This window comes from Manacus vitellinus, unplaced genomic scaffold (assembly GCF_001715985.3).
Source record: "Manacus vitellinus isolate BGI_N305 unplaced genomic scaffold, ASM171598v3 scaffold_20_pilon, whole genome shotgun sequence".
In the NCBI taxonomy this organism is placed as follows: domain Eukaryota; kingdom Metazoa; phylum Chordata; class Aves; order Passeriformes; family Pipridae; genus Manacus; species Manacus vitellinus.
In genome coordinates, this window is record NW_021939471.1 from 7,943,314 (window position 1) to 7,970,251 (window position 26,938).

General features: G+C 38.2%; 1 long non-coding RNA gene across 1 annotated transcript in view; it reads right to left on the reverse strand.

The window, feature by feature from the left end:
• Positions 1 to 26,447, reverse strand: part of LOC108639511 — a 77,531-nt gene extending 51,084 nt beyond the window's left edge. Inside the window, exons 1-2 of the long non-coding RNA XR_001920579.2 lie at positions 26,359 to 26,447; positions 4,819 to 4,866 (exon numbers count right to left, since the gene is read on the reverse strand). This is a non-coding gene — a long non-coding RNA (uncharacterized LOC108639511). The remainder of the gene's footprint in view (positions 1 to 4,818; positions 4,867 to 26,358) is intronic.
• Between the last annotated feature and the right edge of the window lie 491 nt (positions 26,448 to 26,938).

Below are 26,938 nucleotides of genomic sequence, written 5' to 3' on the forward strand. Positions count from 1 at the left end.
TCTCAGAACAATAGACTCTGGTTTCTCACCTAAAAAGAGATAATGCAGCCCTTAGATGATATGGCTTAAAGAAGACTTGTAACTGAAGGGTAAGAAACAACCGAGTAAATCACACATTCTGAAAATGCCAACCTGATTATTTTTTTTTAATTTTGCTGAGTTGGTGACATTGGGGCTAAACATGTTCTCACTTCCACTAGTGCAAAGCCCCAGTTTGCACTAGCCTAAGCAATATAAGGACACCCTGAATTTTAAATACACCACTTTCTCCAGTATGTCTGCGTGGAACCACTGAAATACATAACACTTGTTATGTACTCAAGGATCTTGCCAGTGAAAGACCCAAAATAAAGCTGTATGGCACTAAGGTCATTGCAGACTTTTAAATATATTAAATCTGATAAGTTACAAAGTCAATTCATGGGTTCTGATTGCTTTTTATACTATGTGAATATGGGTTTCTCTGGCCATGTGCCAACACCTAAACTAAATGTCTTACCAATAAGGTTATTTATAACAATTCCTTTTCAAACTGGTACAGCACATGGAGAGCACAGATGAGGAAGACTTTTTTTGCCAATGACCACTACCTCCTAAGTAAGTTAATTCATGTCAACCATGCAAAGCCTGAGACAACCAGTGAAAGAATATCATCATCATGTTTTCTTCTGTGGTAGTTTTTTTTTTTTTAACCTCAAAATTTGGACCAGTCCTGAGTTACTCAACAGAAGGAAAACAAAGAGGAGATGCTGACAACATAGTGGAAAGAGGCTAAGAAGACAGTACTGGAGGGTCCTTTGGTTTTGTTCTGTGCCTCTGACCATTTTCAACAGAAGATTCTCAGCTGCAGAAATTAATTCCTTTTTCCTCTTTATTATCTAAACAATCTTGGATTGACCTTCAGACTACTCTTTTAGTTCTTTTTTTCTACTGATCTTTCCTGTAGGAAGCAACTGAAACCAGAATTGGGTCCTCACTACAAAGAGAATGCACAGATTTTTGCCTGACAAAAGTGATGGTTTACTGGCATTACAGCACCTTTCACTTTTATCTTGCAAACATTTATAAGAATAAAACTGTGTTCATGAGAACACATAGAAAGGAGCAGGACTGGGAATGCTGTCATGGAAGTGTCAGGGTTCAGCAGGTAGACTGTCAGGAAGAGGGAACCTTGCCACATGACTGAAGTTGTGAGGTACAGCATGAAAATCAACTACTTTTAGCAGTAGCCATCACAGGAAAATCACAAGTGATTCACAGACTGAAACAATTGAAAAACATCAGAGAAGTTCAAGTAATTAAAATAGAAAAATCTGCTCTTGGAAACTTCATGGCTGAAGTTTCAGTGACTGATGTTTTATTTGTTCCAATGGAAAATTCAAAGGGTGAAATGTCATCTGCAGAGTCCTTTTGGAGGATTCTTAACAACTAGAAATCTTCTTAGCCCCAGTGGCTTCAGGGAACTCACAGACTTGTCTTGGCTTCCGTAGAACCACACTGACTCAGTCCAGCTAATCACCTGGTCTTATGCAGTAGTTGATTCACTGCCAATTTTTGTTGTGCTTTTATGAATTATGTATAAGCACCTTGAGTTGCAAGTAGGCACTATTTTTTACACAAAAATAAATAGAAATAATAAGAGCAATTTGGCACTTGTTCTTTTACTACCAAGTACTATATAATTGTAAGTCATTGAGAAATTCCAAGAGAAGCAATTTGGAACAAATGTTGCTTATACTAATGTTTAATATTTAGACTGCTGGGTCAACAGAAAGAGTTATAAGAGTCATTTATGGTGGCTAATTGAAGCCTATGAAAAATATATTTTTACTCAGTGGGCTCCCCTTTTTCATCTAATGGGTTTACTGATCTATAGATTCACTATTTGATCAGTGCATCTGGCCCCACAGGCTTCATGGTTTGCAAACCACAACCTACTAATAAGCACCCTGCTGCCTGTTTGCTAAACAGATCAGTGCTGGCAGGCACCCAAAACTCTAGCCTTTGAAACTTGGAGCTTTTTTAACTTGCCCAGCCTATTGTGTGGCAAGAAAGACAATAAACTAGGAACCTCACAAATGCTGAGCAATTAAACATAAGTTAGCAATACAGTTGTGGTAATAGAGGCTGCTTATCTCAATCCAATATATGTCTCATTTGTTCTTTGTGTCATCCCTGCTAAAAGCCAGCCATAAGCAGTTTGCACAAACCCTAATGGTCGAGATTTCCTTGTAAACAAGATGGTGTCTGCCTACTGAGGGAAATTCCTCATCCAAGTAGCAATATGATTTTGCTTTCATGTTCAACAACAAAAGCATCCACTCAAGCTCCTAGCCCTTATGATTTAGCACACTGAGAGAACTTCCACTGTAGACGGAAGTTTGACTCTGTGATCTGAACACCTCCCTTTGCTTCTCTAGAGAAAAAGTGATTTACTTTTGGAAACGCGTTTTCAGAAGCAGCAGCTTTCCTTTAAGATTGAAGAACATCGAATCAGTTTGGTTAATGACCCATTCCAAGTTTGTTTTTTGAAAGAACCTTTGTTTTGCTTATGCCTCTGTAATGTTCCTAGATATTCTAAACTAGGCAATTCTGGTAGCACGTGAAACAGGACTTCAGTAGTTAGGTCCTACGGCCTGGGAAGAACTTGAAGAAGGTTAGTTACCCATGAGAGCAAGGAGCTGGGAACAGCCAAAAGAGTTTGGGAAAAAAATGCCATTTCTCTGAGTGCATCTAAAAATGCAAATGATCAGAGGTTCATTTCCTTCCAGTAGAGGAAGAAAAACTTATACGGAAAGGAAACGACATAAGGGGCACAATACTTTCCCTTCATCTGCAGAATCCATGCATTACATAGGGCCCTTTCAGTCGTATTCTCAGCACCTGGATATACTGATACCTGCTTGAGAACTGATCATACACGAATCAGATTCTGGTTTCATGACTAAGCACTGCCCTAGCACCGAGAAGTGAAATATTTATTTCTACATGAGTCAATTCTGCCTTGGTCTGGCCATTGTACAACCTAGTTAAAAAGTAATGCAAAAAATTATCCACAGGTACTCCAGGGAGTGCAAAGCTGCTTAGGGAAAAGCACTCATGGAAAAATTTAACTCATCCTTCATACTTTCCAGGATTTCCAACTCAGCAATAATTGTGACCCATAAAGTAAATTCAGCATACACATTTCGGAGGAACTGCTCGAAGACAGAAAAAGGTAGGAAAAATTTCCTGAACTGCTATCTTTCCAAATGCACTTTGTGTTTGACAGAAACAAAAATTGAAGAATGAAATATACAGGACAGAGTAAAGTCTCCCATACCTAACAGTTCCATTTCTAAGTGTCGAAGTGATTAGTTTTCAGCTGGATACTGGGTCACATGGTTTTCATATACTTATGAATGATGTTTGGTGCCCAGGGAACACCTTTGGACGGAGGAGTGAGATGTAATCTGTGCTAGTCTTACTTTTTAAAATGAAACCAGTTGAAAATTCTGCTTTCTTCAGACAGTGCCAATACAACATGATCTTTGCAAAAAAGCAATTATTCTTCATCCAGTCCAAAGTCTCCTTTTGAAGCTGAATGACTACCTTTATAAAGTACAAAGGCAATCTAAATTCTTATTTATAACCATTTGAATCATTAGATTGATTTTTCTAACTGAATTACTAAAATATTTTCAGTATCTGTTTATTAGAGTGTGGCTAAAGGAGACACCTCTATCACAGGAGACCTTTATTTAATATGTTCTCTGCCCTGGGTTTGTAGGTCCTTGTATACAACATACATGTCTGTTACTGTACACAGCAAACCTGTCACTCCAGGTCAAGTGGCTGTTTTCTTTCAGAATGGCCCCCTATGGGAAAGTAAGGGGCACAGGTACTTTCTGATGGCTTAGATTGAAAATCCTGCTAGCTGAAAAGTTACAAGGAGTCGATGATTTATATACATCCCCAAAGTACACATCATCTGGGGAGCTCCTGGACTGGAATAGGAAGGATGATCATGCCTGTGTGCGTGGGCAGAACAACAGCTTATCACTTAAGCTTACAGCTCCACAGAGATCATTCCTTCCACTACTTTATTTCAAATGCTAACCCAGAGAGGCCCCTGCAGGGATGGGGAGGCTGGTGCACATCCCAAATCACTGTCTCACTGCCTGTATTAGAAAGGTCAACAGTGCCGTTTGTAAGGAGGTTTTAGGAGTATGTACATGACTGCTAAAAACCAGACAGAAGCTATCCAACAACAAGTAGCTAACAACCAGTTCTAGCTAGTACTAAGCGTGGTTGGAACCAAACTTGTAACTTACAGGGGGAAGTCATACTATGCAATATCAACCTCCAGAGTCTTCAGACCTTCCCCGAAATCTCTCAGTTTGGATATTGCTGATTTAAGTTTTCTCCACAGTACTAGTATCCTTGTTTTGATAGAAGCCAAAATTATCTGTACTGCTTTCATATTTCACATGAAACAATCTATCCATAATGTTAATTGCTTGGATTTTACTCTGCCAGCAGTCCAGTCACCAGAGAAAAACAAGTCATCAATTTCCTTATTTGAAAGCTAGAAGTACATAATGTTTATTAATAGAGAGCATGGTTTACATAGATTTTACTGTTATTGACCATAAAATGGTGTATATTATAAGCAAGGGTAAAATTTCTAACTAATTAGCCTGTGAAGATCATATTTAATGGAGAATATAAACTTAGGCTCTTCACAAATCTTTAGAGCCTAATTCATTAAGCACATGCACATGTAGTCTTTATGCTGAAACAGGATTTTGACACATAATTCAAGGTTAAATAACCCACCTTGAGATTCACAAAATAGAACAGCTCACATGTTCCAGTTCTTTTAGCCTGTAAGAAAGGAATTGAGGGAATTATGATACACCTTCTTCAGCCAAAGAAGTCTAAATACACCCAGGGAAAAAAAGCTGTAATCACCTAGATACTTAAAAAATGTCATCAGCAGGAGAACAATAGTGTTTGCAATGAATACTTTTATCTCCTGGTGCCCTGATTCAGAATACAGTTTGTTAACTCTCACAAGAAGAGCTCCTACACTTGTTTTGCCTCAATCACCTATAGTCATTGTGCAGGCTGATAGTCCTGCTGTACTGAGGACCTAAGGATTTGGACCTCCTTTCATAGTTCTCCTCTCAGCAAAGCCCTTCAGCACACACATAATCATCACTGACATCAGTGGGACTTGTGCACAAATTTGCAGACATTTTGTTAAAGTTAAATCATGTAGTAAAATGTCTAAAAACTCACATGGGCCCATTCAATTGGAACAGAATTTAACTCAACATATGGAGCATTACTAGTCATGGGCAGCTAGGTGAGGAGTGGCTAACCTGATAACTCTGTGCTCAGTGCAATCCTTGTTCAGTCAGAACTTCAGGCAAATTCCCTTAAGCCTGTCACCATAATGTAATTTGGTGACATGTATTTGCCTGTTTTAGTCCAAATCTTGTGTCTGACTCAATCCCAGATCCAAAGCCCAACCGATGTCCTTGAGAGTTTTCCTATCAACTGAGATCCTCAGGGCCACTGTTACCACCTGTATTTATACACCTAGTTTGCATTAGCTGTACCTGTGACTTCAGTAGCATTTCAGTCACAGACTGCTCAGAATTTGTGTCCTTTTTTTTCATTTTGTTCCATTTTTGTTTCACAACACCTTTAAGTAGAAGGCTGTAGGTATCATAACTAAGGTGCAGTAACCATTATTCTGAGGAATGTGTTACTATTGGAAGACAACAAATATGTCATTGCAGAGACACTATAATGCTCCTGTAATTCTGGGTAATATTTGCTTTGTCATAATATCACAATATAAACTAAATTCTGATTTTAACAGACTTAACAATTGTGTTTGTGTCACTTTTTGGAGCCTCTCCCGTTTAGATTGAAATCCTTAAATTAAATGTGTCCCCACTTGTTTAGGTTGATGCTGCCCTCTTCTGAATATACTGGATTATGACATTCACTACTCAGAAACTTCAGGACACTCAGAAAGCAGGCAATTAGTTATACAGCAATCACCAAATGAGAAAACAAATAATATTTTCTTTTTAATCTCACATAACTTTGATCAGCTTGTATTAGAAAGGACTTGGGAAAGAAACTATTTTTATTTCAAGGCCTTCAAGACCAAGTCTTACTCTAGTTTTATCCTCTCTTATTCTGTCATAACAACAGCTTTCTGTCCCCCATTTTGCAATGCAAACGTTCATTACCCACTTGCTATGTTTCCAGAAAAGTTCTTCATGCTTGATCCCACATGGTTTTGTGTGTATGACAGGAGGTAATAGTAACATTTTCATCCATCACTTCCATGTCACTCCATACCCTCTGCTGTAACACAAGATATCTGTGTTCAGAGCTGACTGGATTGTGCTTTCCTGCCCATGCACTGCAGTTTCTACACTGACTATAAGTCTTTTGGGGCAGGGACTATCCTATTTTTTTGATTGTGGTCAGCACTTTCTACAGTATAATCTTTGCTGGAGTTCTTCTCTGTTGCCACTATGCAATTATTAAACCTTTATCAGAAAGAAATTAAACTAGTCATTGATTAATAATACTTTTCACAATTAAATCACTGTGGACATATCAGTGAATCTTGTGCTGGGGATGATGAATCAGTATGACTGAGTTTATTGATTCTTCATGAAACTAGTTTACATCCATCTCCACCGGAGTCTGCAATTTGGTCCTAAATATCTATGAATATTGGATAAATACAAATTCCTAATGAACTAGGGAGATGAGTGAAGAAGAGAAGGGAAAAGGGACTGTAATATTCCCTTCTTAAAAAAAAAATTGAGGGTATTCGGTGGAAATGGACTCTTATTTCATTAACTGAGGGATCTACAATAGAAAAGTAAATCCTTATTGTGGTTGGAATCTCAACCTTTGAAACATCCAGAACTTGTGTTTCTCATTCACTCACTGCAAGAAATCAAACTGAAGCAGACTAGTATGAATGTGAATCATAATTTGAGTGGTAGGGGCCCCAAGCTTGATGCTTCCTTAGTGGTCCTATTGACCACTCAAAGCAGATCATTACCTTTTTAGAAGTAATTGTTAATGTCTATCATTCTTCACTAAGATGCTGCTATGAAGGTTTTATTTCTGTGTTCACAGCCACCAAAGTTTGCTTTGAGTTTCACATGCAAACAAACTGATAATACAACAAAATCACCAAGGATCTTATGCCCTGGGCCACATTAGCATGGGAGCTATTCATAAAGCACACAAAGGTTTTCATTTTGTGTGCTCCCACACAATCCCAATGCTTACTGATCTCTTTGGAGCAGTTTCTTCACAGTGAGCACTTGGAGGAGCAGACCTCTAGATTGCCAGCATTGGAATACAGTATTTTTAGGGCAGGAAAACAGCAAAGTGCAGTTCACATGACCAAACACCTGCCCAGATCAGTAAGAAGTTACACCTGTGGCAACAGCAGTTACTTCAATGTTCCCTCCTGGTAATCAAAGTAAAATGACAGTTTCAAGCCATGAAACATGTTCAAATAACCTAAAAATTATCATCATCTAGAAATATGCTGACATGATACGAATGCCTTTTAATACACAGCCTAGATTATCTTACAAGTTGTGTATCATCTGCAGCACTGAACTTTGAGGTTATTTGTAACAAGGAGTGTTTAAACCTGCATAGATGTGCAAACCTTACCACAGTCCTCCAAAGAGCACTTCTGTGTGTGCATCTGAAGCGGAACCTGAAGAGTTAGGGCAAATAAATGCTCCAAATACAATATCTCTGAAAAGGGAATGTAACAGCAGAGTGAGCAGGACAGTTTAGGGACACATTTGGTGCTGAGTTCCCTGGCACCTTCTGGCACTGCCATGCAAAACTGGAGTGGATGCATGGAGTCATTTGAAGAAATAGACAATTAAAGAAGAAACTTAAATTAAGCCAGAACTTACCGTGTTCATTGAAAAGGAAACTACTATACTGGCTAGCCCCTAACACTACAGGAAATATAAAAACATTCCTCAGGATGTTAATTTCTTTTTCCTCCCCCCCCAGTTCAGAAAACTAAAGTCATCATTTTGAAGTCTGGAATTTGGTAGCTTGGTAACTAGGCACCTTCCACGTGCATTTTTGAGATTAATTTAGTTTACTTGGAGAACTAGACTCTCTTCTTAAGGAAAAATTAAATTCTCATGCAACTCTATGAGTAAAAATAATTAGGGGAAAATAGTCTTGCTAAAAAATGCTCTTACTTTACGAGTACTAAACTTTTATCATGTTAAACTACTACTAAGTTATCATGTTAAATGTTTTAATATCCCCTGTTTACCCCACATCACAAAATTGGTTCTTGAGCAATGCAGTCAAAAATGTCAGCAGTTTCTGCTGTTCTGCATGAATTTAAAAACTAAACTTTACCTCTAATTTTGTTTTCTATTTTTCCTAAGAAAATATTATTTTAAGAGAAGACATTGTCTGCTTCATTCAGGATATAAATTCATCGTTATATATGTAGTAATAATTGATGTAATTCTTGTAATCCACTCCAGTGCTAACAGGCACTAAAACCACACAGTACAAAGTTGCTTGTGGGGATTTAAAAAAAAAAGAAAATAAAGACAGAATGATTCCAATTGCTTTGATGCTAACAACAGGATTGTCTGTATGCAAATAGTTAACCATTTCTGGCCAGAAATCTCTTTCTTATTTGTTGAAATAAAGCAGAAGGGAACTGCTTAGCAAAAGCAATGGAGCGCAGATCTGGAAGATGTTTGTTCAGCTATCTGATAGGAGAAATAAATGAAGGTGACAGGAGTTTCTCTACTTCCATACCCATGGAGTCGAATGTGGGACCACACAGACTGCCATAATAAAAGCCAGCTGATACCTGGCCTAAGGCACTGATTATTAATATATTTAAGCTCCTTGCCCAAGCAGTAACTTTGTAATAAAGACAGTACATCACTGGAAGACAAACAGGCTGACCCATTAGGCAGAGTACGTGGATGTGCCTGCAGTTCTGCACATGTGTTTTGGCATAGCTTGTCTTAACAAAGATGCCAGACTTGGGTCAGAGCCCCTGTTTATTTCCTTTATACTTCATATTATAAGTTTCAGTAGGACTGAAAGATCACTGTTAAAATTCAAGACTGATTTGCAAGCCACCTGCAGTGTTCGATGCCCAGCTTCTGTTCATCTCAGTGGGATTTGAATTCGCAAATACTTCAAGTAGCACTGGAAATCTCAACCCAAATCTCAGGCCTCATTTAGGGATCATTTGAAACTTGCCTTGTCTCCAAAGAGAGCTTGATTGGAACTTATAATTAATCCTACTATACATGTCAAATTACACTGGCAATGTCTCAGCCAATTCCCTATAGTTCCTCAAGTTCATCAAATCAGCTCTTTAATCTGACGGTGAATTATTTAACCACTGCACCAGAGTCAGAATATCACAGGGGCTTCAATAACTTCTATTTATGTTCTGAATATGTCCATAGCATCTATTAAAGTGTGAATAATAATTTCCATTGGGACCTTCTTTGCATTCCTGTACTAAGCAAAACTGGAAGAATTCAAACACACTGGGTGTTCTATGATTTACAAATCTCAAGCTGAAGAGCGATAAGGGTCATCAACAGAACAATTGCTTCACCAGGGAAAGCCATGACCTTAAAAGTCCCTGTGAGGAACTACACCACCCACCTGAAAAGGTGTCAAACTAACCACCTTGGCACACTACAGTGAACAGGATTTTCCATGGTCAGCATTTTCAAGATAATTTTTAGCCCAACATTTTAGTATCATAAAAATTGTTTGATGTAGAATTGTTATTTTTCATATATTACATGGAAACTGAATAAATTTAGTACAAAAATATTCATTCACTGCTAACAGAATTCAAGAACTGAAAAGTAGTTTTAAATAAATTTGAAATATATTCTAAATGCCTACTGTAGTTAAGGAATAACATATAAAAATAATAAACTTCAAAGTAATAAAACCATAAAATTAAAATAGTGCAAAATTTTAGCAAATGTATTTTAGAAGGTGTGAAGTCAACTTTGAAATACTTTAAAAACTTGGATTCATTTTTGCAACATACTGTGATGAACAGAGAGACTGAGGAAAAGAGTAGGTAATCTTGAGGTAATATAAAAATTCACTGATTTGATTAATGGTCCTTTTGAAGTTTGAGGAAAATTCCCCAGAGCAAACAATGTGACATCTTCAACCTACTGATTGCTGAGAATGTTGCAGCACAACTGTTTCCTGGGAACTACATACATACTGTTCCATTTTGCATGTGATGCAGGCAGAGATTAGGCAAATTGACAAATGGTACAAACACTACATGAACTAAAGATGAAGCCTTGGCTATACAGAGATGAAGAGCCAGTTTCAACAATGATTGTACTAAAGCCAAAGTTTCCTCAAATTGATATATAACTCTCATGATCATCTCTGCTCCTATTGCCACACAGGTCTAGATCCAAAAATTAGCAGTGAAAAATACACTCTTTCTTCTCCCCTGCTCACTGAGAATAACTTTGTAAAAGTCATTTCACCAAGTCATAAAAAGGAAGCCTCCTGCAGCCCCCAAAGCTATTCCCCACTTTGCCAGTGTCTGCCAGTTCTTCTACCTCCTTGTTTTATGAAAGTGGAGAGGCAGTGGGAGTCAATGGGAATTTACCACTTCCTTTCATGGAAGCAAAGTTCTGTCTCCAATCCCCTCATTGCCTGTCAGCTTTTGAAAGAAGTGTGGCTAGAGGCAGGAACACTTTGAAAAAGCCCAGCAGATTTCTCAAGTCAGTTTAAAAAGTGCCCTTTAAGAGCTTCCCTGAGGTGTTTATGGCTTATATTGCTCAATTAGCTACTTTATATTGCAGTATTTCCTTCAAAAGCAATCTTTGACTAATTGTAAATTCTTAGAAATATGCTTCATATTTTAAAAGTCCTCTTTTTACCGCTGCAATAAAGTCCTCTAGGGCACTTATTAGAGGCAACAATGGCACATTTTGGCCGTCAAATACCATGACTGGACTTCAACACTCACTCCGTCATCATAATGGGTGTCTCTGACTCATAACTGTACCTAGTAACAAGCTGATATTAGCACCTGTTCTCACAAAATGGATTTTAATAGAAACAGGGCCAAGCTGAATGAGTCTGGGGAAGTTCAGTTCTGAAGGCTGACTGACTCCATCATAAATGTAGAAAGGTTTTATAAAATCTCAGTGTGCACAAATCCCAGGGTTTAGTGGTTTTGTCACTGGACTTCAACTCCTTGAATGACCAGCCCAAAGCATGTTTCATTCTCCATATACACTGGACAGCTAAATGTGAAAGCCATAAAACTGGGGGTAGATGAAGTTCTGAATCTTTAAAGGCAGTTAGCTCCAGCACCTAGATCTTGGGATAAATACTTCCAGCTTGAGTTCAGTTTTGAAAGAATTCTGTTGATTTTCTATATGGTGTTTCTACTTGACTCAAAGTAATTGTAATAGAACTAAAATTTTAAACAGTCTTAATTATAAAGTAACATTCTTCCCAGAGTCCAATGTTACAGTGATAGGTAAATATAATACATATTGCAGGAGACTTATGTTCATCTAAAAGAGTCTAATTTATTCTGCACTAAGAAAACTTTTCTACCTTCCTTTTTTCTACTCACATAAATAAGCATTACAGCAATGCTCACTGTGAGTTAATGAAAGATGTGCCTTCACTGAAACTACTTAAATGCTTGGGACATCACTATCAATTTTGTTATGGATTTTAGTAGCTTGAGCTGATTCACTAACTGATAGAATCCTCTTGTCTCCAAGAATATCTATAAAAAAGCAACTTGAAATCACTATTCATAATTCTTTCCTTTAGAAAAAGATAAATGGCACTAGATAACTCAATATTTCACAGTATGTGTTGGCCCTCTTCCTGAAGGAATAACAGTCCCGTTCCAAAGACACTTGGAAAGAAGCTCCCAAAGGAAACACATGTATGAAGAACATAAGCAGAGGTTGACAATCTCTATGAGGAAGGTAATCTTTAATAGCTCTTTGTTTCAGACTGAACATGGAATCTGTCATCACAGCATTTTTTTGAGTGAATCTGACACCAGCCAGGAAACAGATCATCCTTACATAGGCAGCCCCAAAAAGCAACCTCGAGTGAATTTGGACATCAGAAAAGGCCAGAGCAGGACTAGCAAGGTTGTGTCACACATGCACATGTTCCAATATCTGGTAAGCCTTTGTACTGGCTTTCAGCTCTGACTGCCTCATAGCTCTTCAAATAGAGCTAATCCTTCCAACATGTGTCTCTTCAGAATAGGACATCCTAAGAATGAGTCCAGAAATGCTCATTTAGTGGCTGGGGAAGGCAGGTTTCACTGCTGTGCTGACTGGGCTCACATAAATGCTTAGGGGGCTAAACTCCCCTGGGTTTTTTATCCTTCTCTTCATTAGGAATGGTCATAACTTTGGAGTAACATTAGTATTTATCTGTTCAGTTTCAAGATTAACTTGGAGTACTGTAATGAGTTTGTGAATATGAGGCAATGATCTGTAATTCATGAAGTCTAAGATTCAGGGTAGCCCCAATAACCACTGTATGAAAACCCAGACCACTGAACTGACCACTGAACACAGAACCTGAAATGTCCAGAGCTTTATGCTAGCTTAGCCTAGTTCCCCTCATAAAATCCCTCTTTTCATGAAATATAATGGGACTGACATTAAGAAAAATTGTGACTCACTTACCAAAAAATATACTAACCTCCCAGAATCAGGACTTTCAGAAAAGTTTAGTGCTGAAGAGTGTAATTAGCATTTCAAAGTTAAGTATACACATTTATGCAAGCCTCCCCACTAAGGTACTATGATGCTGTTTTCTGTAGCAGAGAAGACTGATTCCCACCACACCATGCACTGTGGTCTGGAAGAAGACAGAATAAATAATCAAGACGCTTGGTCCTCCAGCTCTTGAAAACTCCCAAGTGCAGTGCTAGTGTTTCTGAATAACATGAACAGAGCAACACATAATCACCCAGACACACACCCCCCAAGACAACAAAGTAATGCCTGGCTTCTCAGCTCATGTTAACTTGCATAGATCCAATACAGTAAGAAAAGCTGACATTGATTTTTGCCAGCTGAAAACCTGCCCTGAAACTTAAAGTAGGTGGAGAACACGGCTGAATATCAGATGCCTTCAATTTAAGGACAAACCTTTGCTAAACTCTTTATTAGAAAGTTATATTCCTTTTGTAACTGAACACTGCTTTATAAAGCTAATATATGAAGTGAGAGTCCAGAGCACAGGCTTTGTGTTTGGAGAAATCTAAATATACTAGCCAATTTAATATCAATGGTCAAAAGGCATGGACTCTCCCTGAAGGTAAAGAACATCCTCTTAATGAAAAAAACTAGCAATAATCTTAGATCCATCTTCAATTTAGACCTTGCATTTTCCCCTGTCGTCAGAGTTTCAATCGCCTTTGCTATGAGCTCTGGATTTCAATTTACAGAGCATTAGCCCTAGGCTGCTCATCAGCATCTTCAGGTCCACTGGGACATGCATTCCAAAATACTGAGCAGTTGGAAGAATGCCAACAAAATCCTGAGTTACAAACAAAACAGACCAGTTGCTCAAGGAAATGGAGGGTATCCCCAATATTTAGGAGCACCAAGTGGACCCAAAATCATAGGGGCCAAAACAGCCTGAAGATGTTGACAGGAAACTGTCCCTAAGGAAGGATGTCTACCATTTCATGCAGATAAGCAACCTACAAGCCAAGGATGACTAAACAAACTGAAAAACAAAAGCATTCAAATGGAGACATCAAAATCATAGGTACATAGAGATTCTATTCATTTTTTTTAGCTCTTATTACTACAACATACCACATAAAGTGCACATAATATGCATTACAACAGGAAACAGGAATCACGAGGGCCACTGCAAACAAAGGTGATCAGATCTCAGCTGGCTTCTCTCTGCAAGCAGCTGTCTTAAAGAAAGGTGTGTGCCCATATATAAGCCCTTACTTTCCCTGTTTGATGTCTCAGTCCTTGTTAATCTGTTTTCCAGCACATCACACCAGTGCAAGCACTGTGCTCCTCCTTGGCGCTGACTGCACATGGCAGCTGCAAAGCTTGTAGCCAGTGAATTTTGCAGCTGGTCTGGTAGCAGTTGGCAAAAACCTAGTGTCCAGATGGACATTAAATTTGCATTATTTATAATACATCAAAAGTGAATAGACCTCTATGAAAGTGACTTATAAGGACATTTATTTAGGGACTTATTTCTGACAGTTCTGAAGCCACTTTCATCCAAGCTCTGCTTAGATGCTGGATGTTTTACTCACCTGCAGGAAAACGTTCCTCAGCTCCTGATCACTGTTGACCCTTACATAACTCACACATGTGGAAGAACAGGTAAATCTTGTACTTTCTATAGATTATGACCTACAACTTAGTAGTAGACCTATTTACAACTATAGCACTTGTGTCCAAGAGCATAGACCGTGCAAGGATCTGACCTGCTAAAGTTTTCCTACTTGCAACATGAAAGAATGGCAAAGAAGCAGGTCACAAACTGAAGTTTTCAAATTAAAAAGGAAACAGTCACCAGAAAGGCAAACCATTAGGAAAGGTGTCCTGGTTTTGTCTGGGAGAGAGTTAATTTTCTTCTTAGTAGCTGGCACAGTGTTGTGTTTTGGATTCAATACGAGAACAACGTTGATAACACACTGATGTTTTGGTTGTTGCTAGGTAGTGCTCACCCAAATCAAGGACACTTCCGTTCCCCATGCTCTGCCTGTGAGGAGCTGCACAAGAAGCTGGGAGGAAGCATGGCTGTCTGGAATGGGCCAAAGGGATATTCCACACTGTAGAACATTGGGCCCAGTATATAAATTGCAGGGAGTTGGCAGGAAGGGTCTGATCACTTCTCAGGGATGGGCTGAGCATCAGTCAGCAGGTGGTGAGCAATTGTGTTGGGCATCACTTGTTTCTCTTTGGTTATATTCTTCTTCTCTCCCTTTCATTATGGTTATTATTATCATTAGTATTATGATATTTTGTTTTGTTTCAGTTATTAAACTATCCTTATCTCAACCCACAAGTTGTACTATTTTCCTGATTCTCCTCCCCATGGTGGGTGGGGTGGCAGAGGGTGGGATGGGCAAGCAACTGTGTGGTACTTAGTTGCCAGTTGGGGTTAAAACACAACAAGAGGCCACTGCCTGATGAACTGTGCACAGGGAGTGCTGTACCACACCAGATAAAGCAAATAGCTTTCCTATAGTGTTTCCATCTCCCAGTGGACTCTGAAAATTCCCCTTTATCACACAGATGGTAAGACACCCAATGTCCATCACTCTTCAGAATTTATAGAAAACAGTGATTCTTTATATTGAAAGTCCTTTAGCTTTGCAAAACTCACACAAAATATCATAATGGAGAGCAATCAGGTGTCTTTTTTTTTTTTTTTTAATAACCTGAATCAAGAAATAATATCTCTTGCTTTGAAAATGACAGCCTTTAAAAAGAAGGTCATTTTCATTTATATCTTCAGGTCTTAGCACTTTGGGACTGCCATTATAAAAGCCATTTTGCTAGTATGGGCTTTCAAAAGCTTAACTAAAACTTTCTGAAAAGAAAACAGGTGACTGGAAGATTACTTCTGTTCCTATAGAATGAGAGAAATTGCGATTTCTTTAGGTCCAAGCAGTAGAACAACAGAGCACTTCATTACTTCCTGAAGCTACTGTCACATCGGCCCACAATGCTTCAGTCCCTTCTCAATACCAGCTGTGAGTACACCATGATTTGTATCATCTTTATTCTCTCCTCACTCTGCTCTGGAGTTTAAGCATACTAATAAGACTTTCAAGTATGTGAACCAATCACCAGTACACCACCACCACAAAACTCCCTAGTATTTCAACAGCATAAGTGGACTGCACAGCCCGTGGTGTTTCAGCAATCCAAGGTCACTTGCCTTACAAATTATTCATTTCTTGATTCCACATCATTAAACACCTGATTCTGTTCACTGAAAACAGCACAAGCTTCACTGGGAGAAAAATTATTAAATCAGCCATGACAGCTTTGCTATGGATTTGCTAATCCAGTATAAATAGTCTGACAAAAGTCCAATAGGATATAGTGGAACAACATATCTCAAGCAGTGGCTGTTAATCACAGTTAAATAGCTATTCAATGGAAATGACAGTTTCAGTCTAACAATCAGGCACTTCAGAGGCAAGTGGTGCTGAAAGTTTGCTGTCTGTACCCCACCACTGATCCTCCAGCTTGTTCCATGCTGGGGGTAGCCATGGGAAAACACCCTGCGAGGCAGCACAGCATCCAGGGGTAGCACAAAAGGAACAAACTGGCAACCAGGTATCAAGTTTTCATTTCCTTATTTAGATATCCCAGGTAATGACAGAAAAAAGTTATGAAGAATGAAACTGAAGTCACCGTGGAGCAGGGAAACTAATAGATTCCACAACTAAATCACCACAGTGTCAGATCTGCCATGTCACTGCTGCACTTGGGAACATTCAGAGCCAAAATGTTGTTAGATTCAAGTCAAGTCCTTTGCTGATGACCTCACCATTTTCTTTTACAAATGTTTAAAATTTGAGGTGAGTCTGTTGCCAAAGTACTTTTGATCAATAAGAGCAAATGTGTGTGAGTGAGGGAATTTTCCTAAGTGATTTAACATCAGCTGGCCTTATTCTGCTGTATTTCGTGTGTATACAGGCCTGTGCCAAGTGAAGGAGTTCACAGTGCTTTGCTCCTCTATTCCTTCTTAACTCTCTTATTTCCCTCTCCACTATACCAGCAGAACTGCTATCAAAGTGCCCCTGTTACAAAGTTAGATGGCTTAACTTTGTTTCAAGTATAGATCTCTCTGAATAAGACTTTGTGGTGATATATTTGAATATGCTGCCTTCAGCAGCTTCGATGGCAAGGGTGGCCTTAAACACTGGGCTGGGAAGGCTGGTGGCAATGACCTCTAGCCTGCAAAGCAAGATATGGAAAGGGACATCAAACTAAAGCAATGCTAAGAGTAGTCATGCTGAAGTTTGCAAAAACTAAATTAATCTGAAATGACACCCACTGTAGAATCAGTAAAACATCTGTGCTTAAATGGCTTGTCTAGTTTAACACAGATGGAACACAGTCATGAACTAGGGAATCAGATGTCCAAAAGAATAGGCTCTAGTCTGCAAACAGAAATGATCTATTTAATTTTCTACATCTGAGTAGTCCCATGAAAGACTTAAGTGCATAATGGTCACACCACTCAATTTTGAGCTCCAGCTATATGCAGCACTACAGTGTTATGGGCTGAGGTTTTCAACATCCTCTCCCCGCCAAAAAAGGTTAAAAAAAAACCCTCAAAGACAAAGCTTCTCTTCCAGTAAACAGTCAGATTTCTTTCCTTGTAATTAATATGGTATGGTTGATATAGATTTTAAAGAATAGAAGTTTCTGTTTCTCAGTAATTTTATTCTACTTAATTATTCTAATACCAAATACAAATCCCAGAAAATATTTAGCTTGCAACAAGTGTTTCTATCTTCATGTTACTGAACTGTTCAGTAGCATCAAAAGAGCCTTAAAATGCTTAATAATTATGGCTATTGTACAAGGAAGAATGCAACAGTGGCTTGATGTTAAGCTTCCATTTGGAAAAATTATGCTATAAATATAAAATGGGCACTAAAAAGCACAATTTAGTTACAGTAGCACAAAAGAAGGACCAAAGAAGATTTTAAGATGCCATTAAAACTAGATGTCCCAAACTGAGAACTTGCATCAGGTTTCTAACCCTTCCAAGATACTAAAGTGTGTGAGCCAAAGCATCTTGCAGAAAAGTGTTACTTCTTCAACCTTTGGATCAGGCCTGAGATCACAAAACAACTCAAGAAGGCTTTCTCCTAAAGCACATCTTCACCTTCATACACAGAAGGGCATTGCAGTCTAATACGAGTAAAGGCAAATCCCTCAAAAATACCAAATCTCCCATTCTGTTGTCACACCATTACAGAGAAATTCCTGCAAAGATACACTGCCATTGTGGGTGATGTGCAACGGGTTAAGGCTGCTGCCCTCATGCTATGAAGTCATAATATTTCTTTGCAAAATGAAAATTGTTTTCAAACTTTTGCGTACATAGCAACAGGCTTTTTTGTTGAATTTTTTTTTTTTTCATTTTTCAAATTATTTTTTGTCTCTGTCCTATCCATGAGAGAGTTATTTGGAAGCAGTTCAGTGTTCATGGTCACTTCCAAGACACTGAATATTGGTGTTCTCTCTACAGTGCAGAGAAGAGGGAAAGAGTAGCATATTATATCCAATTCCCTCTATAACTATATAATTTGAAAACAAATAAAATAATGTAAGCTTAGCTCTGGATGCTTCTTAGTAATTCAAAAGAAAGTACATAAGATTATTACAGAACAGAAGATCATTACATTTGGGACATTTCTTGGAGCAAACAACCCAATCATTTGGCATGACATTGAACTGTTCGTTCTGAGACCATGAGACAAGGTCTTCAATCACTATAAAATGCTCCATCAGCTTTGTATTACAGTATCAGCTGCACTTGGACAGTTTGTATAAATAGACGAGTACATCTCATTTGGATGAAGAAAATGATACTGGACGACTACAGATACATTGTCTTTTGCTTCAAAATTAAGCAGGAAGCAGAGTTTATGCATAAGAACGCCCTTACTGTAAATGCATAGATTGTCACTTGCTTAACACATGTTTTACTTTTGGCACAGCAACAATACAAACGTTTACAAAATGGGTTAGAGCCAAGAGATGCCTCCTCCAAGCCATCAGTCTCAGAATCCTACCCAGTTCCCATTCCTTCCCAGGAAAACCTGGGAAAACAGATTGGGAAGATGCAGAACTACACACAGATGTTTTATATCTGGTTTTGTATGTATGTGCATATATAGACACATGTTAAGTCTATGTGTAAACATATACACATGTAGTATGTTCTACAAGTGCAATAGACAGTGTTCAGGTATCTGGGCTCTTCAGCTCTCTAAGATCCTTCCAAGCCCAAACTTTATGCAAAGAACTTTTTCTCTGTTCGGTAGAGATATGTCATTAAAAGACAAAGTTATTTTGGAGGACATCTTGTAACTAAATGTTCTGACTTCTGCTAACAGGGTATTCCACATCTACAGACCAGTTTCTCCATTCCACATCCTGACTGAAGACCTGTCACAGCAGGGACTGCAACACCAGCTATGCCTAGGTCAAGCTAGGGGTAGCTCTTAATCCCTTCTCTGAAAGAGTCAGGAGTAGGCATTTCAGAGATGCATGGCAAAAGCAGAGGCCACATGATGCAATCACTGTTTTGGAGCTAGTGACTGCCACTTTCCACATTTCAGAAAGGAATTTCTCTCTGGCAATGCCATGGGCAAATTGCCTTATTTTGACAGTAAAGAGCAGCTTTTATTCTTCAAAAATTTCAGTAGCTGAATAGCCTCTTTTTTGTGCTGATCACCATCACTCTTAATGCCAAAAGAGAAGTGTGTACCTGTAAGGCAAATATTGTAAGATGTGACTTGTTGAGATGACTAGTCACATGCTTCCAGCTGGAGCTCATTTCTCTCCTAAATGCCATCCATAAGAACATAAGAACAATTCTATACATGTGACTCTTGCTGAAGAAACATACATATGGTTCTCTTGAAATTGTTCCTTGCCTACTTATTTTTATATCACTTTGATATTTACAACACTCGATATCTGTACTGCAATCCTCTAGAAAACAGAGTATGCACCACAGGTAACTCTTACAGGCAAAATTCATATTAACACCAGAAAATCCCCAACAACATCCAAGTTTAGAAATAAGAGAATATGAAGGATTTCCGTTCAAGATCAGTAATTTTTAACCTTACAAAGGTCCACCACATCTCACCAACAGATTTTTACTTCTATAGCTTTGTCTCCAAGAATCCCAGCTGGAGCTGAAGGCCTTGCAAGAAGGCCCTCCAAAGGCAATAACCTTGTGCCTTTCCCCACCTGTTTTCCCAGGCAGGGCAAGGGCATGATACTCTCCTAGGATTTGAGGTTTGGACAAGTCACCCTTCCTCCTAAGGGCATCACCCAGGAAACAAACATTGGTTAGGACAACAGCTTCCTAGTCCATTGCCCCGTTGACACCACTGATCAGCAAAGGCCCACACCCAAAAGTATTTGTGCCAGAAACTACACAGCCACTCAGGTCAAGCTCCTGAGATTCATAACCGAAAAATAATTGAAAAAATATTATTTCTGACTGGCCCGGGAACACAGCAAAGTGCAGTCGTTTTTCCAGAGCCAAACAAGTGTCCACAGACACATTGGAATAACTAGGCTGATATCAGCCAGCAAGGAAATCAGAGGAAGTGCCATCTGACCCATTCCAAATACAGATGCAGATCTGACATATGACAAGCTGCTTCATCAGACAGGCTCTCATTTCAATGGGAAGAAATATTTCTGAATCAAAATTCAAAACATGAAGTACTTTCTATTTTCCAGAAGAAAAACATCAACCTATGACTAACACATAGTAGCTTATTAGAAAACAAGATTAGAGCTCTGCTATCTATAGGGAAATAATCTTTCAACCAAAAACCTACGGAATAAAAAAATAAGAAGCTTTTGAGGAGCCATCATAGGTGACTGGTGAATGGAACCTAATATAAAGTAAATTACTGAAAAAAACTAATATTATTTTCCTACCACTTTCCTACCTTGTAAGATTGAGAAGGCTTTCTATTAAACATGGGTTTTCTAGCAAAGTTCATCACCAATTGCCTTACTAATACAAAAGGAAGTAGCTATTTACTCATCTCCTGCAGTTTGGGATCAGTCTTGTCAATAAGGCAAGGACCCCAAAAAGACTTTCTTTCAGTTCTTAACCATGACAGAGACTTTTTAGATGGTCTTTAGGAAAAGTTCTAATTACAACTGGGAATTAATTATAGCTGGAAATTTTCTCATTGAATGGATTTTCATTGGAGAATACTGATTCATAAAAACAATTTCCCTCAAACATTATTGCATGTTCAACAAAGTTCTGCTGTAAAACTGGCAACTCTCCTGCCAGCTCCTCTGGCAAGAATGGGGTCTTCATATTCAGTTTTGCTATGAGGAGCTGTTTATGTAAGGAGGTTTCACAGGATGTCTCTCAGGAGCTGAGGGCAACTGTCTGCTCCAGTTCAGTAATAAGAGAAAAACAAATTACATTTTCAGGACTTTCAAGAAAGTTAATTTTCTAGACTTTACTTGTTGTGGGAAGCTTTAGAATTTCTATGTTTTTCTTCCAATCAGCATAACTTCCTGCAGCTTTCTGAAGTTCTTGTGGATTTTTCCATGGAACAAAACGTCTGAATTCCCAATAACTCTGCCTTCAGTCTCCCCAGGCCATGCTTAGTTGTAGCTTGTGTCCCCTTCACACCACAATAACTCTCTCCTCATGAACACAGGGCTCCATATCTCCATGAACAAGGGTGCGATGACACAGGATAGAAGGCAGCTTGAACTGTCTAAGAAAGCCTTTCTCCACCTTGGTCACTACAGCAGAAACACCAAATACAGGCCGGGGGGGTTTCAGCAAACCCTCTGTCACATGGCGTTTATCACTCTCTCTTCTCCTTCCCTCAGTCTGTCTTGGATGATTTGAAAACACTCCAGGAGAGAAGTTATCTTTTATTGTGTACTCATTTGTGGCCTCTGGGAGAAGCTACAGTAAGTGAAGATCTAAGCAGAGCCTTGTTAGTAAATTCTTCCTGAGTTTATAATTGCTAGGATCAACAGTAAGGCAGGGGAAAGAAAGACCTGTCAATTTTTTTTTTAAATTAGAAATATGTCCTAGTTAGAACAGCTGGGTCCAGTTCATCACTGAATGGGTGTAACCCAAAACTGTGTATTCTATAGCCTTCCATGCCATTTCCCAGAAACTGTTGTCAACAGACTATTAACACCCTCTGCCCAGAGCAGCCTGACTCATCAGGCTACAAACTAGGCATTAAGAGGCCTTCGAGATAGAAGGGTGTTTTTGTCCTCAGCCCTGAGGGAAGTACTGAGCATTCCTGCCTGAACTGGAGAATATATAATCTTGGAGTCTTGGGACTTTTTTAACCACTCGTGGGATCCAGAGGAAGACTGTAGCTCACTGCTCTCAACCAAACTGCAGACCACCTCTCTCGACTGGACTGCAATCACCACTTTCAACCAGACTGCAACAGCACACTCACCAACAGGTTTTCCCCCTCTCCCTCTACTTTAGACTCAGGGGGCCCAAAGAACACCACTCTGTTCATGCCCCAGGGTGCTGGGTTATACATTTGGGTTTTGTGGGTTAAAACCAATTGTTTGTCTGTATAATCGTACTTATTGTATTATTTTATTAAATTCTTATTCTGACTTATAATCTCTTTTGGGTTGAGTTCATTTTCCCCTGCTGGTTTACCTTTAAACCAGCACAAAATACAGCTTAGAAATGTTGCCAAATGGAGCCACACTGAGGGACAATATTTAAAGCACAAGAACATCCCAAGGTCTCAGAGATCTTTTGAAATCATTGGCCCTGCCCTGTGCTGTTCATGATGTACATAAACAATATAAGTAGACAGAAAGAATCCCAAGTATGGGTAAATTAGAACAGTTGATATATTTAAGCACATTTAGGGCAAGGAACATAAGAATTCAAAAATATCTGGATCTAATCTCTAACAAGCCAGAAAAATATGAATAAAATGTGAAATATTGGTTTGTTGTTTTAAAAATCATAAACAGAATTAAGACACAAGAAAGGAACACCATGGACCTCTGATTTAATTGCTATGGCAACTTGCACAGCAGTTTTTCAGAGTGGTTCTAGCAGTTCTCTCATACTAGCAAAACAAACGTGTTGAACAATAAAATGTAAAGAAAAATATTCATTTAAATATGTTGTATCAACACACATAAGAGTGATACCATATATAATTTGAATTTAATATTACATCCACATCATATTGAAGCACTTGAAGTTATTCATTTTGGGATATGGGACCGAGGGGAGGGCCTTCTAGGTTACAGGTCCAATCTACAGCTGATTCAATCTTATCTACTCAAATTTATCGAGTTCTGAATCAAAACTAGTAGGGTTTTCTTACTCTCACTACTCTAACAACATCATTCTACAGCCTAACTCTGAGAGCTTGTTACCTTCTAGAAAATTCCTGACAGAACTTACTTGTGTCCCTATCATGTCTTTTTACTCTTTACCAACAGTTTTTTTTCCATTTAATCAACTTTTCCTCCTTGATATTTATTCCACTTCTAGTTTCTTCATATAGAAAGCTACCACATTCTCTCTTCGTTTTTCCTTTGCTATGCTAAACAAGCCAGAAATAAGCATATAAATATACACATATACATAAAAATATATAGGCACTACAAACACACACAAATATATTAACAAATATAAGTGTATATTTATGCACATATGTACATAATTATGAAGGAATGGGATTGTGTCAGTTCAGATTATATAACTAAAGAAAAATGTGAACTTTCAAATAAGAAAAATATGTTTATATATAATATACATATTTGTATCCCTCCCCATTGCAATGGAGTAATAATTCTTATGGCCACAAAACAGCCTCAAATTATTCAGACTCAAGTTGTTCAGTACCTTGTAACAGAATTCCATGAGTTAATTAGGAATTTGCTCTTATACATTTTAAAAGCATCACTTAACACCAGCTGGATTCTTCTACTCTACCTTCTCAATCTATGCTAGTTATTATTTCTTTTCAGGCTGCCAAGGACTTTCTTATTCATCCACGTTTGAAACTAAACACAAAATTTTCAGTCTAATCTCCTGTGAAAAACTAAGTGGTTTCTAACTATTTTGTCTCCAAACCCACTAGTTTTCTCTTGCAAAACAGTAACCAAATCACAGCAATTCAAATAAATACAAGTCTTAGTTTTCTACAATGGCATTTTAAACTTCCCATGCTACTCTCCTTCTCTGTACGATCTAACGTCTTTATTCTTTGGGATACAGCTCAACAATGAGAAGCTCTCAGCTCCCTTTTCAAATTTATTCTAGGATACAACTGGACTGACTTGCAAGAACGTTTCAGACATATTCAGAGCTGGAGGTTTGCTGCATTGTAAGCCATAAAAAGCACAATTAGCAGTTCATACTGGCACGAAAAAGTCAACATTCTTCATCCAATCACAGTGAAAATCAACAACAGAGATATTCCCATAAGTAACAGGTATTCAATTCCATTGAACTAGACAGTTTTGTCACTTGATTGGTATTAGATCAGAGTTTTCATTACTCAAAAGGATATTGGAAAAATACGGCCAATGAAAGCACAATGCACAGTGCTTGCAGTGTACCATGTATGTTTGTTTTCACCCCGCCCCAGCAAATAAGAGAAAACCAGAACTCCTATTTGCTTTTGTGCATTACAGAGGTCAAGAAAAATTTAATTTTGCTAGAAAGGAGTAATTACATGATTAAGGTAACAGAGCTTAACACATGCTTCCAAGAGGCTCTGATCTGTCCTAGCAAAATTAAGAAGTTACAGTGTTAAACTGAATTGTCAGCTATTGTATGCATTTTGTCTAATACATGTCTCCTTAAGAGCAGCATGGGTACAGTTTTATCATCATAACATGTTCTTAGGAGGTTGTTGATTACACAAAGGACTCAATTTGGCCATATCACTGTCTTCACATGATGATGCAATCAACTCATTCAGCTACAAGTTCTAATGTCTCCAGCTTCATCTATACTGGGATCAGCCAGTTCACTCTTTCTAAAGACAGTTCTCTCTGAACTGATTTACTATGTGCATAAACACCTGAGTAGGAATAGAGGAAGGGAGAGTGAAATGATTAGAATGACCAATTGGTTGGAATTATCTCTGAGCAGCAGCATTGCTTCCTTTCAGCTTAAGCAGTTTGTGGAATTACAAAGTTAGTTTGCAAGCTGAAGATATTTCTAGTACTTTGAGAAGCTACTGTAGGCTTGTCCAAATAAATGTAACAGATTAACAGCCTGACTATGTGCTTTGGAAGAATGAATGTCCTTCTGGTAGTAATTGCTGGTAATTAGAAAAACCTATCTGATAATTGTTATCCAGTTATCTGATCTTGGACATAATAATTCTACAAAGCCAATGTCCAGGTTTCACCACACAACTGGGGATTCCAATTTATATACTCAGACTGATTAATTGGCATGAATCCCACCAGCCCCACGCCAAGGTTACCTCAGTGAAACCTACATTGTGAGTGGTTCACTGTGTTCCATTCAATAACTCAAATTATATCAGCATCTTCTTATTCGGAAACCAAACATTAAAAATTGAAAAGCTCTCAGGTCTACAGTTTAAATGGCCACCTTATTTAAACTGTCATGGGCTTTGAACCCTCAATGACTGCAAAATGTGCATGATCTGAAAAATAACACTAATGCAAACCTAATGTTGCCCTTGCATATTTCCTTGAGGAATTCAATGTGAAATGGTCCAAGAATAAAGAAAGCTACATTTTAATTTCATTAAAAATTAAGCATCATAACAGAACCAACAGCAAAACAGCATTAACTGAAGGCAGCATTTCTGAGCATATGATGAAGTAATAGTTTTTGCTGAAGGAGGTATGTTTGAATGTTTGTGTGCATACCTATATACTTTACATTTATACATATGCATAAAAACAAAAGTTCAACTTGTATCACACTACACATTTCATTATATTACAAATCTCAAAGAATACAGTCTTGCTTATGGGAAAATATAAAAAAGCTGTATCATGCTTTACTTTTAATTTGAATCAGATAAGTATATATTTACTACTGGTAGTCATTAAAACATGTACTATAACTGCCTCAATAATGGCATCCTTAGGGAAGTGACAAGGCCTGTGTTAGTCAAATAGTATAGCAAAGAGATCATTAAAATAAAATACCTTATTTCCCTGTACAAACAGGAGCTAAAAATTACATCAAAGTAGGATCCCATAATAAGAAAAATCAGGAAAAAAACCCAAAGTATTAAAATATTGCAAACATTAAGTTTTTAAATGTCACAAAAGTCACTGGAGCAGTTGTCCGACACTTACAGAATTCCTGTCTCAGTTGTATAGTAGCTTTTATTCATTAACTTTGAAGGCACTGATTCACTAGTACACTCTAAAGAACTGAAGGTTGCATTTAAAAGTAGTTTAGAAATGGTTATAAGAATTTAAAAGTTACAGTGGTTGCCATTAAAGAGGAACTCTGCAAACTCACCATGTGCTATCCTACACACAAGCGCTGTTTTCTGTTTCAATTCGGAGAAACTGTTTCAGCGTGTTTCAGATGCTGAGGTGTGGTAACTGTTTAAAAAAAATTAACAGAAAATATTTTATGTGACCACTTTACAACACAACATTGAAATTGATAGAGGTAAACTTTGTATTTATTTCTAATACACAAATTTAACGAAGCTGTAAATCAACATAAGTTTTACTGTTTATTTTAGCAAAAAGAGACTCACCCCTCAAAAATGAAGCACAAAATCATTTTAAGCTGGATATTGAGAAAAGAGCTAGGAAAGCTCTTTTTTTTTTCTTTCAAGCTGAATGTTTAGCACACCTGGACCCCTCTGAAAATTCTTGTGGTATTTTAAGCAAAGTGCTCCACTTCGAGACATAAAGAGCCCAGATTTGTTGGAAACAGGTGGGACTCGGTCCACTGTGCACACTGAAAGCAGGAGAGAGTCTTTCCCTAAAAGCAGGGAGTCTGATTTCCACATACTGCAGCCTTGCACCTCTTGCCAGCAGGTGGCAAGATGACAGACAGCGAAAGGGATGATGCTAAGCCCGTATGA